Raw genomic sequence first — 14,236 nt, 5'->3', positions numbered from 1 at the left:
AAGGTCTAGTTAAGCCTGAGGAAGCTTTGTTGTTAGTGGTAATACAAAGAATCCAACTTGACTCAATCTAGGAATTAAGAAGAAAAAGCAAAAAACCCTCATTCTTTGTAAGTTATGACAACTCTCTCCCAAGCTTCAACCATTTCAAACATTTCCACTGCTACTACAGAATTGACAACAACTTTAGAGAGGACTAGACATACCTACATCACATCAGGAGGCCAATTAGCACCACAAACAATGTGACATGAGCACTCGGAATAACAAGAGAGGCTGCAAATCCATGACCCTTTGCTCCTATGCGACCCCCTCCCTTTTCACCCTTTTTCTCCCCTCCATTCTTAGGAGTTTCCCACCAGCACATGGATTCTACACAGTGACAGCTCCAAATGGTCAGATCCTTTATAGGCCTATTATTGTTAGCCACAGCAAATGTGCTCATTCACAGCAGCACAAGAGAGACTGATGATGGGAAAGAAAAGGAATGTGGAAAATTTGGGAAACAAATGACTAAGAGAATAAGAATACTTAAGAGACAAATATACTAATTCAATCAGTAGCAAGATTTGTAATTAAGAACACGAAACTGAGTCATATGCACATACTAAACTACACCACAATGAATACCACCATTTCTAGAAAGGACACATTTGATCTAAATGAAATAGGTGGTTAACTTGTATGATGCTATTATCACAACCCTTATCTCTTTTTCCGTACTGCCATTCATCACATAAACCCTTTTCCTTCTTCTACTTCATCACACTCACATCTTTTATTAGATATTGAAATACCTCGGGGAGGGACATATCTAATTTTACTTGTGCAGTACTTAAGAAATAGGGTACCATGTCTTATAGTAACCATAGGCATGCATAAAATGCTTGTGACACTCAACACCCACACTTCTGTGAGCAAGGAGTGATTGGCTAAATATTGCATTAAGTAGATGCTGACTCATTAACACAGATAACGTGTTAACTACTTAGCATGAAGAAGACAGAAGTGATCTAGATACTAAGTGAGTACTACTACCAAGCATGAGAGAAAGCACAGCGAATAAGAACCTTTGGCAAAGATTTTGGGCACAATATTTAACTGTATACTGAATTTACCAACAGCAACTTGTGAAACGTAAGCAAACAAGTTGCAGGATGAGTCATCCATCTGAATGACACCAAGACTGTCACAGACTGTGCACTCCTGACCTAAAAAATAAATGACCTGAGATTCAAGTCCTCTTGCACAACAGTTAGGTATAGGTTTCCAACACCCCAGAAGAACAACCAATTACTTATATCCCATTACTAAGAACAATAAAGGTGGTATATTTCTCCCATTAAAAACCTAGGCAGACAGATATACTCTCAATATACCTCCTGTATCAGGCAGATGCTTTGTCAGTTATGTCACAGCTTATGCACAAAATTGGATCCTAGAGCTGTTTCAGGTTACCGAAATACAGAAGGTTGTGGATACGTGCTGCAGCAGAAACCTAGACATAGACAGAATGTAGACTGCAAATTTTATAAATCTGTGAACGTTTGTGGCACTCTAAATGCATGAATTTGTCTTGTGCCTGTGGCCTTTTATTGCTACTGGCTAGTCCAGGAGATTCTGCAACACAGTTTGAACTAACCAGCTGAGGCTTTATATTTTAATTTTATCAAATTATGTATAAAATACTAAATTGTTAGAACCAATAACCACCTAGCAGTTGTCAGAAATAGGTTAGAAAATAGGTATTAGGAACTGGATGAATCTTTTACATTTCCCATATTTCAAACACACAATTTTATAACATAATGGAGATTTCAAATTAAAATTGTTTCAAAAATAGCAGAAACTAACAGCAAACAGTTGCTATAATTGTATACTTAATTATAGACCTCACTCTACCAGCCAAGTCATTGTTTGGCTTTGTAAATTCCTGAGTTCCCTTTCCTCCCAGGGCAGGGGTGAGTGCTGCTAGTCGAGCAACACTTAAATCTATTTTTAGATGTCATTTTCCCCCACACACATGTGCAGGCATAACTTTCCAATTAACAATTGCTATTATGAACCTTTTACTTCCTTCTACATTTATTTTGTTCCTCACTGCTTTACAAAGTCGAATTAGGAGACATCACTGACCAGTATGATTACAGGCACAATTAGTAATGGAGAACTTGCTTGAGAAATTGGTAAACATTCATAGCTATGAATTAAATTAACCTCAGCTGTGCTCTTAACATACAAAGTGATACAAAATATTAGGGTGTTATTGTTTGTTTCAGTCAGTTTAAAGGAAAAAAGAACTGTCAGATACTTTTTATAGCTTCAGCTACCAATTATTGTGCACATCAATTCACTGTCATAACAGTACATCATTAACTCATCCCATATGCACATTAGGAAGATCAATTCTTGAATGTCAGTGTTCTCTATAAACAATAACAAAGGAAGACACCAGGAGGAATAATACACTTCTATATTCAAATCAGGAATTAGATAGTGGAGCAGGAACAAAGCAGAATCAGAGATGAATTTTCAAAAATGCACTGATTTGAAGTATGGATATATTGTCAAGGCAAGTGTCCAGTATTAAAATTTTTTAATAAGCTATGAGCAATTGAAAAGGTGTCTTACTGGAAGTTGAAGTTTCCTGTTTGAATTGATATTAAATTCACAACTAACCACAACAGCTACTGATTGTGACTAAACATACACAACGTCAAACCAAAATGTATTTTTAGTCTTACACTTCACACAGGCATGCACCATCTGCCACTGAGGTATGATCCATTTCTCTGTGACATTATCACATTACTCTTGAAAAGACTAATGCTGCTGCTTAATCTCATGGTTTGAGCCAACTTCTAAACACTAAGGCTTGGCTTGCTGTCAGATCTCCTCACTACCTGCCCGAGAACCAATGATGAAGGAGCAGATTGTCACTTTTTACCATATAATTTAAAGCTATCCAAACCCCTGTTGCAAGCTAATTTATATTCTGCAAATACTGTTCTAGAAGTGATTTGTTTCATGGATGGAATGGAGCTATAAAATCCCCCTGGGTTTTTACTACGTAACAGGATAACAATCTTCTGGTAACACACAAAAACAGTCCAGGACCACAAGCCACCTGAACTAAAAGGCAAACAGTTAATTAAGGTAATAAAGATTTCTATAATTTAAAATCGCAGAGCTGCAAGGTAATTAATCCCCAGCTCACAAGAAAATTTAAGGAAAATAATATGCTGAATTCAACTGATTGGAAAATAGTCCTAGTTTTTTCTGTCAAAAAAACACCAACTCTGCAGATTGAAGTAACCAATGCAGAGATAGCTTCTGAATCTGAAAAAACAAGAACACCATTGTTATTTAAAACCCTAGGTAGAAGATGGCAGTGTCTGGAAGCGAACAGAATACAAGTTTGCTGTGTCCCCTCTGATAATTACATTGTAGTGAGGGTTGTTTTGCCTCAATTCTTCATGGCTTTTTATTAAACTTAATCTAGACTAACACAGCTTAAGTGTAACATGCAGAAACTGCTGTTTGTGCGTAGTCTGCAAATCAGCAGTAGGTTTCTCCTTATTCCCAATTTCTCATTCTTTGAAGGGTCATCCTGGAGAAATATACTGCCTGGAAGAATGTGTCCTTCACATATTGATAGAAGTGCTACCGAACTGCATGCCCTAAAATGCATTTTGAAAATTATATTCATGCATCTTCCAAAATCCTTTTTACTGCAGTTGCCCATTCCAGTTCACAGTATCTTCCAGTAATGTATGAAATGCATTATTAGATCCAATAGCCAAACAATGGAGGTTTTTTGGTTTTTAGATACAGCTACATTCTCACTTCTAAGTGAAGAAGGAAACAACTGGATGTGAGCTCTAAAAACAACCTGATATCCACTTAATCTAATCTAAAATCAATTATTCTGGCTCTTCCACATATTCTCCAACAAGCCAATAAAAAAATCTGGACAAAACAATTAAGTCTGTATTTAAAGCTTTCATAGCAATAAAGCAAATCACCTGTTTATCTGCAGATTACCAAATTCTAAATTCTTAGACAGAAAAATAGACATTTATTAAACTGCATTAGATGATATCTCTATGCAATATTCTGTCTAGCAATAAGACACTGCAGCTGGGGAAAAAAAAAATCAACCTTTTCCAGCAGTTGATTTTTAACATGTCAGTCATCTCTGTTAGTGGCTGAAAAAGCATTAAAATTTTTTTCTAGTACGGAAAAAAATCTCAGTAGTGAGATTAATGGACTAATTCTGTTCTAAATACCAGCTTTCATTTTAATACCATTACAGGATCAGAACTGAGACAGACTGGTAATGTCATGAATAAAATCATTCAACACAGTTCTAATGCATGTGCTCTATGACAACGTATGTAGTCCCATTTTCCCATAAAACTATACAAATTAGAGAATAACACATTTGAAGTTAACAGTTGCCTGGTGTTCACACCAAGAAGAGACTGGGCTGAGAATAAATGCTACAACATGTTCTATAAAAACAGAGACCAGAATGAGCACTAGCAGTTAGATAGCAATAGTGCTATTAGTGCTCCAGTTAAAAAAAAACATTCTTAACAGCTTCAATTAGACCTGGCATTCCAGTATCTAAACCCACAATAGCAAACACTGAGACAGAGCTTAACCAATTTATCTAACACCCATTAGTTAAGACTAATGAGTCTTATATTTAAATCTTGCTAGATGTAAAAATGTCTGGGTAACTTCTCCCTACAGAAACCACATCTCTATCTCCAATCAGTTGTTTGGTTTAAATGCACATGTAAAGAAAAATACAGCTGAGGTGCATCAAAACGAGGGAAATTCAAAAGAATAGCCTTTACTCTTAGTCAAAATTCTCTCTAAGAGGTATGGGAATAAAAAGGAAAATAAGGAAAGACATATAAAAAGGGAAGAAGAAAAACTTCATTGGGTTGCTAATGGCTCCTATCAGTCCAAGGTTTCTCAAAGACCCTAGTACTGCTCTACAGGTGATCCTTCCAATGAAAAAGTCTTCAGTGAAGGCAAGAGCCCCTAAAGAATCATCTCTTTTGCTTCCTCATCCATTCCACTGTGATTTCTTGTGCTGGTGGTTAGCCCATTCCTCTCCACTCTTTTGCTTCTTCCTCTCTTTTATTGTTGTTTTCCACCTTAAGTCTCTTCCCCCACCTTTCTAACACCACAGTATCCCCGACACTCTTCCATCTCACAGGAAAGCTCTAGATGATGAGCACCCTCTGGGGACTGCCTACTTAAATTCAGTGCATATAAAACCAAAACTTAATCTCAACCAACAAATGTTCTTATCACATGCGTTGATTAATTCTGTGGAAATCATCAGTACCTGCCTGTTACTCTGACGCACAACTCTCCTCAGTTGTTTCTCCCTTGTGGTGGTGCATTTCTTCCCCCTCTCTGGGTTGACACGTGAACTTGGAAGGCTCACTAGGCCTCAGCATAAGTGTAATGAGTTGGGAGGTTAAACATCCCTTGACCGTACCAGGAACTCTTGCATGACTAAGACAGGGAGCTGCACTGACTGTACCAAGGACTCCTGTTGCCTGGCAGAGGCTGGGTGCAGGAGTAGGGATAATTAGTCATTTCCTGACAACCTTGGGACATATCTCAGTCCTCTCCTGACAGCCTTGGAACATCCCATCTCTGCATCTTAAGTCATTCTTTGACAGCCTTGGAGCCTTCCTTATCTGAATCGCAGCTCATGTGAAATGGTACCAGTGCTACTGCAATCCCAGTAATTTGCTGATGACTAAAGCCAATCATTTCACGAACCTATAAACAGCAGTACTAGGTGAGACCCTCTGACCTCTCCTGGACCACAGCAGGCTGCGACCAGCATTTCCCTCTGAGTGGGACACTTCTCAGAGCTTGCAAACTCTTCAGTTTGCAAAGATCAGGGGTCTGCCGCTGAAAGCCAGCAGGACGTGGGCTGACACCCTTCACTCCTTGAGGCTCGACCCTTTGCCTGTTGAGAAAGATGCCTGTCATGGTTTAAGCCCAGCCAGCAACAAAGCGCCACGAAGCTGCTTAATCATTCCTCCTTCGCTGCCCCATAAGATGAGGAGGAGAAAATATGAAGAAAAGCTCATGGGTCAAAAAAAGGACAGGGAGGGATCACTCACCAATTATGGCCATGGGCAAAAACCAGACTCTACTTGGGGGAAAAAAGAAATAATTATAATTTACTACCAATCAAATCAAAACAGGATCATGGGAAGTAAAACCAAACCTTAAAACACCTTCCCCCCACCCCTCCCTCCTTCCCAGGCTCAACTCCACTCCTGATTTTCTCTACCTCCTCCCACCAGTAGCACAGGGGGACATGGAATGGGGGTTGGGATCAGTTCATCACACCTTGTCTCTGCCACTCCTTCCTCCTCAGGGGAAGGACTCCTCACTCTGCCCCTGCTCCACCGTGAGGTCCCTCCCATAGGAGACAGTTCTCCATGAACTTCTCCAACGTGGGTCCTTCCTGCGGGCTGCAGTCCTTCATGAACTGCTCCAGCGTGGGTCTTTTCCATGGACTGCAGTCCATCAGGCACAGACTGCTCCAGTGCGGGTTTTCCCATAGAGTCATGGCCATCTTCGGGGGCATCTGAAGATGCTGCTCCAGTGTGGGGTCCTCCCCAGGCTGCAGGTGGGCATCTGCTCCCCCGCTCCCCTCCATGGGCTGGGGGGGACAGCCTGCTGTCTCACCACGGGCTGCAGGGACATCCCTTCCTCCCCTGCTCCTCCTCCCCCTCCTTCCTCACTGACCTCACTGTCTGCAGAGGGGTTTCTCTCACATCCCACTCCCCTTTCCACTGCAGGTTCACCTTCTTAAATCTGTTCTCCCAGAAGCACTACCACCATCACTGATGGGCTTGGGCTTGGCCTTGGCCAGAGGTGGGTCCAACTTGGAGCCAGGGAAATTCTAGCAGCTTCTCACAGGAGCCACCCCTGCAGCTCCCCCCCTCTACCACAACCCTGCCACACAAACTCAAAACAATGCCAAAGCATTTGATGTGAACATTTTCACTGAACTCGGGGGAATTTTTTAACAGGTATATCTCTTTTACTTGCTTATATACACACCTTTCAGTGTCTTTGTGCATGTGTGTGTGTACCAACCTGAATATTCTATAACAAGTCTACTACAAATATTGCTTTTCAAATCTATACGTAAGTTACTGTTGTGAACTTTATTCAACTGTGAATCAATCTAAGGCTGCTATTATACTCGTAATCCCTTCAGATATAAACTGTTGACCAAGTCTGGGACTAGGAGTTGATCCAGCTGCACCTAGACTCTGACAGGAGTTTAGAAAGCAAGGGGGTCTTCTCTGAACCTTGTGACTCAATGGGAGGGTCTCCCCTACGTTTTACAAATTCCTGAGCTCTGTACAAATCACAAGAAATCAATTCAAACTCAATTTTCTTTTGTATGTTTCTCTTTTACCCTATTGTGTTCTCAGTCTCTGTATACATAATTTTAGTTTGTTTCTAACTTAATTTTCCTTTGTATGTTTCATCCATGTATTAAGAGTGAACCTTGCCATTGAATTCTGTGAAGTCACACTTTTATCAATTCCTATTAAATAATTTTTGCTAATACCCTTGAAGGTGATTCTTTAAGCGGTCCAAACCACTTCATTTTGCGATATCCCTTGAGTTCCTGTAGTCACACTTCCCCCCTGCTGCCAACACCCAAAATAAAACCTTAACCACACCAGCCTGCACCACTTACTACAAAAATCATTTCTAGGACGCTGCTTGACTGTGTTGCTAGTTTAAGTACCCCCATTTTCCCCCTTTTTCGTTAGAGAGATAAGCAGCTTATTTTCACTTACTCTTCCAAACTATTTTCTCATTCAGAATCAAGAGGAAGACTACTTTTCAGTTAATAAAGTTAGCTTCTGTCACCATCATCAATTTTTCAAAACAACTTTTGACAGCATCGCCACACATATAAAATTAATTCACTGTAAACTCCTTCATCTTCTTCCTTATCTCTCACCTTCACAACAATGCTTAAAAATAAAATCCTGACAATTACCAGGCTGCTGATGTGAAAATATCTTTGCTCATCAAGGTAACGAATATTTACCACCACCACCCCCACATCATGTGGTCCTCTATCCATCTAGGTCACCTTAACTTGTCCTCAAGGACATATACTCTGTTGTCTCTCCCACACTTGTATTGAATCATAATAGGTGATTCCAGTTTGTTTACTAAAACTCCTTTAGGTTACATCATCACAAAGGTTGATCATACTGTTTGGGAAAAATTGATTTTACCCATCCTGCTCTTAAACACATTAAAATGCATTACACATTACATCTATACCAACATATGCATAATAAAACCAGTAGAGTTATGCTGGTACAAGTGTTTAGGCTTTCTAACTAGAAAATTCAAAGCAGAAGTGAACACATCTGTAACTGCAAATAGAGATTTAGAATAAGTCTGGAATACTTTTTACTTGAAGTCTGTATTTTAGCACAAAAGGTAGGGAAGGAATGAAGGAACAACAGCAGCCATATAAGCACATAAACTGAGCAAGAGAATGGCTTGAGTTCTACGTAGCCTGGTACTAGCAAAAAGAGCACAGAGGCTTCTCCATCTAGCCAAGAATGACAGGCAGATCAAGCAGTTAAGTATCCTCAAACAGCAACAGTCACATGCAAAAGATAAGCAGTGCTCCTTTCTCATGTATGCAACTAGTTCAAGGGGGAGAGGAAGGGAGCATAAGAATAAAACATTATTTCACATGATATACTGGGGGAAAATATGAATCCTGTAACCTAAAACCAGACTGAACCAAATTAATTGTAGGATTATAATCCAATAATTTCCTAAATGATCAAGACGTTTTAAAAACAAACCACTTGTCTGTTGAACAAGCCTACAAAGGAGTCAGTTTGATCAAGTTCTTCTCAATAATGAAAGTCTCCAATTTTGCTAAGCAACTGAAACATAACTCTTAAGTATATAAAAAACAAAGGTTTCATATATTTTATCTCATTCTCAAGCACCTCAGTGGTCCTAATGTTAGCATCCAATAAATTTTAGGCAAACTTCCTGCACCCCTCACTTTCTGCAGTCTTTAGCTTCTAACCCATAACTCTTTGCTGTAATTTTTTTCTCTCCATTTAATTAAGAGATGGACACTTTTCACTACTACAGTATTACCCTGTTCTACATTGGTTGTTTTCTAAGCATCTAGTAAAACATCCTTTCACTGATTTCCCTTTAAAACTGGAGTAGAAAAAGAATTTCTGTACAGATGATTTGGCTGAATGGCTTCCAAGTGCTATTTTTAAAAAGGAACAAATAAATGCTGCTGATTAAACTTTGTATTTATTACGTACAATCAAAAGCAATTCATAGCCATTCATACTTTATCAAATACAAAGAGGTTTTAAATATACAGTTGGTTACTTGGCACCTTTCAATGTCAGGTGCAACTCCAAATCCTTCTACAGTGACTTCTAAGAATACTGCATCCATCTTTTTTTTTTAAGGAATGTTTTAGTGTTAGCAGTACAAGACCACTTGCACATAAAAATTAAGTTTCCTGTACTTCTGGAGTTAGTCATCCTGTACGTAAAAGCAATTTGATGGTCTGTAGCAAGATATTTATACTGTGGCTTACCAGAGAGAATACCAATTAACAAGTATTAATTTTTTTTTGAGTTCTCAGAAGTCAAAAATGGGTAAATAGGTAAAGCTAACTGAATCAAAATAGCACTATCCTTTTTCCTCACTTTGCCCTTCCTAAATTATAGGCAGCTATTTTAACCATCAAACACATCACTCTTCCTACCAAGCTCCAGTGATACTAGACAGACCAACCATAAGCTTTCTTTTTTCCTTCCAAACTGAGTACCTAACACTTCTTTCTTTATAAAGATCCTTAGAATTATTCATCAATCCTTGCTGAGCAGTATTTCCAGTATTTTGGTTTTATGTCAGACTAAAGTTTGTTTTTTCCTTTCTGCATATGTTTTATTACCTATTCTATTTGCCTCTCCTCTGTAACTGCTGTTCACTTCCAGTTACTCTTAGGAGAAAAATCTGTTCTCTCTTTTTGCCCTAAACCCAAGCTACTGCTCCACAACAGAAAAACCTTTTGTACCACTTACCTAGTCAGCGAGCTCACTTTTATCATAATCTGCCTTTGTCCTCATTGGCAAACCAGCAGGACAAAAGTCAGACGACCACCTAGACCTCCAGAAACATTGTGTACCTGCCTTTTGTCCATTTATACATTACTGTATTCCAATTGTCTTGGTGTAAATTCCCTCAGAATGAGAGTTTGTCTTGGATGGCTAAAGATCTTTATGGACATGATATCTGCAGGATAATGACTTGATGGTAATTGGATATTCCTAAATACACAGCACTCTTCATATACTACCCCTTCCCTACAAATCAAAAGCAACTCACTTTTTTTTGCTTTCCATGTACAAGACTTCTTTGGCCTGAACTTCTTGCAGACTGGCTAGCCGCAAACTAGCCTGCTCCATTTTCTGTCCTTATTTAGTGACAGCCAATATTTCTCATAATGATGTGGAGTTCTATAATACATCAGTCTGCGCAGCTCTCCACATTATTGTTATATGATCCTCCAGACGCAGCAACAGTACTGGAAAAAATCTGTACTTCATATAGACTTGTGCAGTTAAATTTGTAAACTTGTACGATTTGTACTTTATATAAAAAATTATTTTGGCAGAAAAACAAACGATGGCACATCCATTACAGCTCCCTACAGTTGCTTAAGACATCATCAAAATTAAAACATTTTACTAGGCATTTCTGCCTCATCGTCATTTCTTCCCATTAGCAGGAAAATATACTTTCATATTATAACGTATACAATTACATCATTAAGAAAAAATCGGGGGGGGGGGGGGGGGGTCGACGGACACACAACAACAAACAAAATAAAAGGAGGAAACAGTCAATGAAGTCTGTGACTGAAATAGAAGCCATATCTTAACTAAAGAAACAGGCACCAATACTCTCAAACCAGCAAACTGCATTGGCCAAGACCTTCAAAGACAACCGTCAAAAGGAAGTTTGCTAGCATACATTAGTGAGCACTTAATTCTATCTCCACTGAACAATGTAGCTAGAAAAGAAGAGGAGAGAGGAAAGAACAAGAGGAAGCCAGAATGCGCCATGCTAATTAAATAAGGTAGAAGTATTCTCTGCATACTTTTTCTCTGAAACCACCATACACATTTATGGCACTGTATATAAAGTTTTTTATTTACTAGTTGCTGAATTGACAAATAAGATTCAAGAACTGCTTATGCAACACAAGAAGGAGTTTCCCAATACCTAGCCTTTGTGTAGAACTAAAAAATTTGCCTAAATGCAGCCAGGATGAACATTGTTTTCCTTAGAATATCTAATTCAGGCCCTGTGACAACCAGGAAGCTCACCACTCAAGCCAACCCTCTGATAACCTAATCTTGTTTTAGACAGACTGTCAGCAGTGCACACATTTTAAGTGACAAACTACTATCCTTCACAAATCCTTAAACCAAAATAACATTCAGCAAAGCAGTCTAAAACATTTTAGTGTTGAAATGCCCATGGGCCTGAGAATCATTTCACCTATCGAGACAGCTTGTCCATACCTCTTCTGCACTACAGGGAACAGCAGGCTGACAGAACGATGAGTTCCCAAAGTGCACTGCCAACATAAAACACATCTTGTGCTGACTGGTTTAACCTTTATAGCTGAACCACCTGAGATACATTTGAGCAGGCACTTCATGCCATAACTTGTCAATAGAACTAGGAAGGGGGAGATTTGGGCCAGCATTTATTGCTACAAGGAGAAATGAATCAGCAAGTCAAGAGGGCTCACAGAGTAAATATGCAAACCAGAGCTTATATAAGAACCTTGGAACATGTCCAGAACCTGTTGAATTAAGGGAGCCACAAGAATACTAAAGGGATGGGATGCAGGGGGCCCTCTTTAGCCAATGTTGTTTTCTTTATTCAGGTGGGAGTCTTGATGGCAAGATAATGAAACAGGATTTTCCTTAACTGACTCTAATTACACACAGCTTCAAAACTGTATCCTTAAATAAAGCATAGTCAGAAGGTGAAATATACTCCCTTGCAAAAGAAGCTGCAACACTCTGTACAAGTGACAATTTCAGGGACTTGTCAAATTCACCTATTAGGCAGAGTATGGATTACAAAAAGTGGAAAAAAAAAGAAAATATGACAAATTTTGGTATTTAACATTTGGTCTTAAGTTTCTTTCATATATTTCAGCTAGTAAGTAAGAACTCATTTACGATCTTTATGTTCACCACAAATTTCAGTACCTGTAAATACACATTGATACATTCCTTCACGTTTGACCTCAGCATTTAGCAGCGTGCTCATTGTGGTTTTAGCAGCTTGACAAATTATGGCACCTTTTCCAGAAACCTATTCATTACAAAACTTTGAGAAGCTGGAGAACACACACTCAATTGGCATTAAGAAGCCTCTATCCAAGAAGATCACAAAACATCAGGAACACTTACTAGATCTCTTGTGATACCTACAGTAAATACTTCATCATAACATGCTTTACAATTCAACTATTCAAGATCTGCCTGCAGCCACAAGTCTATCACAAAGCCAGCATTTGCTTCCCAGTCCTGTTATTTTTTGCTAGCAGAGATTTTCTTCCCCCAATAAAGGCTCATTAATCAAATCTGCTAATGAGCCAACAGTTTGGAATGGAAAAGAAACTAGTCATAAAATAAGAGCAAACTACTACAAAGCAACAAAAAATAAACTATAGATTAAGCATTCCATTTGAATTATCTTAGTAAGACTTAATAAGCATTTCAATGTGGAAACAAGCAGATCAACAATGAAACTAGGATTATAAAACAAGATTCTAATTCAATATAAAATTATTCTCAACAAACATGAATCAGCTTGTTCTCTTATACATATCAGGGAATGTTACTGAACAATATGAACAGCGTAACGAAGGAAAGGACCCTTTCTAAATCCAAGCTGTTGCACTGTTGCCTGAACTCCCTGCTTTGTCATTGTTAGCTTGGCAGTAAATAGGACAGTAATAGCTTATTAAAAGTCTCAGCCTATCCACATGATAAAATCACTTCTCTTTTGTGATGATTTCTTCATGGTATCACTCACTAGTCAGATAACTGTGAAAGAAATCTCAAAAGTTTAATAGAGAAAAATAGCACTTTATCCAATTCTCTGTAACCAAGTATCTACAGAAACAGCAATTCTGAAGCCTTCACACAGAATATCAAGTACTTTTAATAAATATAATTAGGATTTTCCTCTCAAAAAATGAAGTCTGATCCTCCAAATAAATATTCTTGCCTTTCCTCTTTACTAACCTTTTTAATTAAAACCCACTCTTTTCCCACAAACCCACTTTCAAGCAAAAGTTCTAACACTTGTACTATCTTTTCATAATGGTTCTTAATTTAAATGTCATGACACCTGCATTTCCAAGCACATCATTTCAACAATACTATTAAGCATTTAAAACAGTATTTTTACTATTAAAATATCTCCCATCTCAGAAGTCAAGTATTTTCTGTGGATAGTTACAAATACTTGTGAGTGTATTCTACCTACATTCTTAAATCAGAGCAAGAGATGGAGAAAGCAGAGTGAAAAATGTGTTTGCTCAAAGGTCCTAATTAGGACTAGGTACATCAAGATCAAACTTATCCTACTGGAGATCCTACTCCAGTATATTAAGATCAAAACATACTGTGACCTACTGAAGATTTTTCTGGTACTTCAATTAGGCACACACTAAAAAAAATGCCACATCATTCTGGTTATATTGTCCCTATAATTCTTTACAATGAGCTATGTGTATCTGCTGTTGAATTATGGGATTAAAAATAAGTTTAAACAACAAAAAAAACCCCCTTCCCAGCCCCCCCAAAACATACCACTAACAATATAACAAGCATACAGAACCAAAACAGTACATGCTTGCAACTGAAAAAAAAACCCAAAGCCAACCCCCCAAAAACAAACAAACAAAAACCCCCAATCATATTAACGTTTCTCTAGATAGGATAATAGCATTTAAGTTAGCTTACCCAGGGCAAAACTGTTTGTTTGAAACTGCTTTTACTTTTTGCATAGAGCTACCTGAATACATCACCATAAAATGGGTTACTACCTTGCATACATTGTA

The 14,236-nt window shown here is 38.4% G+C and overlaps 1 protein-coding gene across 8 annotated transcripts in view; it reads right to left on the bottom strand.

Annotated features, from left to right (window-relative positions):
- Positions 1-14,236, bottom strand: part of ERBIN (erbb2 interacting protein) — a 127,342-nt gene that overhangs the window by 89,095 nt on the left and 24,011 nt on the right. The window lies entirely within an intron of this gene.

Source organism: Buteo buteo, chromosome Z (genome assembly GCF_964188355.1).
Source record: "Buteo buteo chromosome Z, bButBut1.hap1.1, whole genome shotgun sequence".
Taxonomy (NCBI): Eukaryota; Metazoa; Chordata; class Aves; order Accipitriformes; family Accipitridae; genus Buteo; species Buteo buteo.
The sequence above is the reverse complement of the archived record's forward strand: the minus strand, read 5'-3'. Positions and strand labels throughout refer to the sequence as shown.